Here is a 5634-nt window from a genome sequence, read left to right on the forward strand (position 1 = left end):
CAGAACCATGGACCCGGTACTTGTGGTTCGGACTGTCTCCAACCAGCCATAATGTTGTGAGAGTGAAATTATGTCTAAGTCCAGCTTTGGTACATTAGAAGCAACTCTGAAACTTAACCTAAGCGTTTTTCGAAGCTACTTTTTGGCTAACTTCTTATAGGAAGGTCTAGGAGCTCTGAAAATGAACGTGCGCGTCTTTCACTCTTCCCGAGGGACTTAGAAGAATTTTGTGATATTTTTTATTAAAATGGTGTATAAGGGTATATATATAAATATATTTTATGCACTGTATATGAGCTGGCGATTTCTAAGTCTGTGGTTCCGAGAGGGGGTAACCAGGCTCACTAATAAAGGTCAAGCCACTTGGCTGCCAGAATGCCGTGCTTCAGCACAGACCAGAAAGGCATTGTGATAAGCGTATCCCCGGTATAGTCAGGGGTTAATGGGAGTCGTCCCCGTCCCCCCAGTATACGGAACCATGGACCCGGTACTTGTGGTTCGGACTGTCTCCAACCAGCCATAATGTTGTGAGAGTGAAATTATGTCTAAGTCCAGCTTTGGTACATTAGAAGCAACTCTGAAACTTAACCTAAGCGTTTTTCGAAGCTACTTTTTGGCTAACTTCTTATAGGAAGGTCTAGGAGCTCTGAAAATGAACGTGCGCGTCTTCCACTCTTCCGGAGGGACTTAGAAGAAATTTGTGATATTTTTTATTAAAATGGTGTATAAGGGTATATATATAAATATATTTTATGCACTGTATATGAGCTGGCGATTTCTAAGTCTGTGGTTCCGAGAGGGGGTAACCAGGCTCACTAATAAAGGTCAAGCCACTTGGCTGCCAGAATGCCCTGCTTCAGCACAGACCAGAAAGGCATTGTGATAAGCGTATCCCTGGTATAGTCAGGGGTTAATGGGAGTCGTCCCCGTCCCCCCAGTATACGGCCAGAACCATGGACCCGGTACTTGTGGTTCGGACTGTCTCCAACCAGCCATAATGTTGTGAGAGTGAAATTATGTCTAAGTCCAGCTTTGGTACATTAGAAGCAACTCTGAAACTTAACCTAAGCGTTTTTCGAAGCTACTTTTTGGCTAACTTCTTATAGGAAGGTCTAGGAGCTCTGAAAATGAACGTGCGCGTCTTTCACTCTTCCCGAGGGACTTAGAAGAATTTTGTGATATTTTTTATTAAATGGTGTATAAGGGTATATATATAAATATATTTTATGCACTGTATATGAGCTGGCGATTTCTAAGTCTGTGGTTCCGAGAGGGGGTAACCAGGCTCACTAATAAAGGTCAAGCCACTTGGCTGCCAGAATGCCCTGCTTCAGCACAGACCAGAAAGGCATTGTGATAAGCGTATCCCTGGTATAGTCAGGGGTTAATGGGAGTCGTCCCCGTCCCCCCAGTATACGGCCAGAACCATGGACCCGGTACTTGTGGTTCGGACTGTCTCCAACCAGCCATAATGTTGTGAGAGTGAAATTATGTCTAAGTCCAGCTTTGGTACATTAGAAGCAACTCTGAAACTTAACCTAAGCGTTTTTCGAAGCTACTTTTTGGCTAACTTCTTATAGGAAGGTCTAGGAGCTCTGAAAATGAACGTGCGCGTCTTTCACTCTTCCCGAGGGACTTAGAAGAATTTTGTGATATTTTTTATTAAATGGTGTATAAGGGTATATATATAAATATATTTTATGCACTGTATATGAGCTGGCGATTTCTAAGTCTGTGGTTCCGAGAGGGGGTAACCAGGCTCACTAATAAAGGTCAAGCCACTTGGCTGCCAGAATGCCCTGCTTCAGCACAGACCAGAAAGGCATTGTGATAAGCATATCCCCGGTATAGTCAGGGGTTAATGGGAGTCGTCCCCGTCCCCCCAGTATACGGCCAGAACCATGGACCCGGTACTTGTGGTTCGGACTCTCTCCAACCAGCCATAATGTTGTGAGAGTGAAATTATGTCTAAGTCCAGCTTTGGTACATTAGAAGCAACTCTGAAACTTAACCTAAGCGTTTTTCGAAACTACTTTTTGGCTAACTTCTTATAGGAAGGTGTAGGAGATCTGAAAATGAACATGCGCGTCTTTCACTCTTCCCGAGGGACTTAGAAGAATTTTGTGATATTTTTTATTAAATGGTGTATAAGGGTATATATAAATATATTTTATGCATTGTATATGAGCTGGCGATTTCTAAGTCTGTGGTTCCGAGAGGGGGTAACCAGGCTCACTAATAAAGGTCAAGCCACTTGGCTGCCAGAATGCCCTGCTTCAGCACAGACCAGAAAGGCATTGTGATAAGCGTATCCCCGGTATAGTCAGGGGTTAATGGGAGTCGTCCCCGTCCCCCCAGTATACGGCCAGAACCATGGACCCGGTACTTGTGGTTCGGACTCTCTCCAACCAGCCATAATGTTGTGAGAGTGAAATTATGTCTAAGTCCAGATTTGGTACATTAGAAGCAACTCTGAAACTTAACCTAAGCGTTTTTCGAAGCTACTTTTTGGCTAACTTCTTATAGGAAGGTCTAGGAGCTCTGAAAATGAACGTGCGCGTCTTTCACTCTTCCCGAGGGACTTAGAAGAATTTTGTGATATTTTTTATTAAATGGTGTATAAGGGTATATATATAAATATATTTTATGCACTGTATATGAGCTGGCGATTTCTAAGTCTGTGGTTCCGAGAGGGGGTAACCAGGCTCACTAATAAAGGTCAAGCCACTTGGCTGCCAGAATGCCCTGCTTCAGCACAGACCAGAAAGGCATTGTGATAAGCATATCCCCGGTATAGTCAGGGGTTAATGGGAGTCGTCCCCGTCCCCCCAGTATACGGCCAGAACCATGGACCCGGTACTTGTGGTTCGGACTCTCTCCAACCAGCCATAATGTTGTGAGAGTGAAATTATGTCTAAGTCCAGCTTTGGTACATTAGAAGCAACTCTGAAACTTAACCTAAGCGTTTTTCGAAACTACTTTTTGGCTAACTTCTTATAGGAAGGTGTAGGAGATCTGAAAATGAACGTGCGCGTCTTTCACTCTTCCCGAGGGACTTAGAAGAATTTTGTGATATTTTTTATTAAAATGGTGTATAAGGGTATATATATAAATATTTTTTATGCACTGTATATGAGCTGGCGATTTCTAAGTCTGTGGTTCCGAGAGGGGGTAACCAGGCTCACTAATAAAGGTCAAGCCACTTGGCTGCCAGAATGCCCTGCTTCAGCACAGACCAGAAAGGCATTGTGATAAGCGTATCCCCGGTATAGTCAGGGGTTAATGGGAGTCGTCCCCGTCCCCCCAGTATACGGCCAGAACCATGGACCCGGTACTTGTGGTTCGGACTCTCTCCAACCAGCCATAATGTTGTGAGAGTGAAATTATGTCTAAGTCCAGCTTTGGTACATTAGAAGCAACTCTGAAACTTAACCTAAGCGTTTTTCGAAGCTACTTTTTGGCTAACTTCTTATAGGAAGGTCTAGGAGCTCTGAAAATGAACGTGCGCGTCTTCCACTCTTCCCGAGGGACTTAGAAGAAATTTGTGATATTTTTTATTAAAATGGTGTATAAGGGTATATATATAAATATATTTTATGCACTGTATATGAGCTGGCGATTTCTAAGTCTGTGGTTCCGAGAGGGGGTAACCAGGCTCACTAATAAAGGTCAAGCCACTTGGCTGCCAGAATGCCCTGCTTCAGCACAGACCAGAAAGGCATTGTGATAAGCGTATCCCCCGTATAGTCAGGGGTTAATGGGAGTCGTCCCCGTCCCCCCAGTATACGGCCAGAACCATGGACCCGGTACTTGTGGTTCGGACTGTCTCCAACCAGCCATAATGTTGTGAGAGTGAAATTATGTCTAAGTCCAGCTTTGGTATATTAGAAGCAACTCTGAAACTTAACCTAAGCGTTTTTCGAAGCTACTTTTTGGCTAACTTCTTATAGGAAGGTCTAGGAGCTCTGAAAATGAACGTGCGCGTCTTTCACTCTTCCCGAGGGACTTAGAAGAAATTTGTGATATTTTTTATTAAAATGGTGTATAAGGGTATATATATAAATATATTTTATGCACTGTATATGAGCTGGCGATTTCTAATTCTGTGGTTCAGAGAGGGGGTAACCAGGCTCACTAATAAAGGTCAAGCCACTTGGCTGCCAGAATGCCCTGCTTCAGCACAGACCAGAAAGGCATTGTGATAAGCGTATCCCCGGTATAGTCAGGGGTTAATGGGAGTCGTCCCCGTCCCCCCAGTATACGGCCAGAACCATGGACCCGGTACTTGTGGTTCGGACTCTCTCCAACCAGCCATAATGTTGTGAGAGTGAAATTATGTCTAAGTCCAGCTTTGGTACATTAGAAGCAACTCTGAAACTTAACCTAAGCGTTTTTCGAAGCTACTTTTTGGCTTTCTTATAGGAAGGTCTAGGAGCTCTGAAAATGAACGTGCGCGTCTTTCACTCTTCCCGAGGGACTTAGAAGAATTTTGTGATATTTTTTATTAAATGGTGTATAAGGGTATATATATAAATATATTTTATGCACTGTATATGAGCTGGCGATTTCTAAGTCTGTGGTTCCGAGAGGGGGTAACCAGGCTCACTAATAAAGGTCAAGCCACTTGGCTGCCAGAATGCCCTGCTTCAGCACAGACCAGAAAGGCATTGTGATAAGCATATCCCCGGTATAGTCAGGGGTTAATGGGAGTCGTCCCCGTCCCCCCAGTATACGGCCAGAACCATGGACCCGGTACTTGTGGTTCGGACTCTCTCCAACCAGCCATAATGTTGTGAGAGTGAAATTATGTCTAAGTCCAGCTTTGGTACATTAGAAGCAACTCTGAAACTTAACCTAAGCGTTTTTCGAAACTACTTTTTGGCTAACTTCTTATAGGAAGGTGTAGGAGATCTGAAAATGAACGTGCGCGTCTTTCACTCTTCCCGAGGGACTTAGAAGAATTTTGTGATATTTTTTATTAAAATGGTGTATAAGGGTATATATATAAATATTTTTTATGCACTGTATATGAGCTGGCGATTTCTAAGTCTGTGGTTCCGAGAGGGGGTAACCAGGCTCACTAATAAAGGTCAAGCCACTTGGCTGCCAGAATGCCCTGCTTCAGCACAGACCAGAAAGGCATTGTGATAAGCGTATCCCCGGTATAGTCAGGGGTTAATGGGAGTCGTCCCCGTCCCCCAGTATACGGAACCATGGACCCGGTACTTGTGGTTCGGACTGTCTCCAACCAGCCATAATGTTGTGAGAGTGAAATTATGTCTAAGTCCAGCTTTGGTACATTAGAAGCAACTCTGAAACTTAACCTAAGCGTTTTTCGAAGCTACTTTTTGGCTAACTTCTTATAGGAAGGTCTAGGAGCTCTGAAAATGAACGTGCGCGTCTTCCACTCTTCCGGAGGGACTTAGAAGAAATTTGTGATATTTTTTATTAAAATGGTGTATAAGGGTATATATATAAATATATTTTATGCACTGTATATGAGCTGGCGATTTCTAAGTCTGTGGTTCCGAGAGGGGGTAACCAGGCTCACTAATAAAGGTCAAGCCACTTGGCTGCCAGAATGCCCTGCTTCAGCACAGACCAGAAAGGCATTGTGATAAGCGTATCCCCAGT

Source organism: Ascaphus truei, unplaced genomic scaffold (assembly GCF_040206685.1).
Source record: "Ascaphus truei isolate aAscTru1 unplaced genomic scaffold, aAscTru1.hap1 HAP1_SCAFFOLD_169, whole genome shotgun sequence".
NCBI classification, from domain to species: Eukaryota; Metazoa; Chordata; class Amphibia; order Anura; family Ascaphidae; genus Ascaphus; species Ascaphus truei.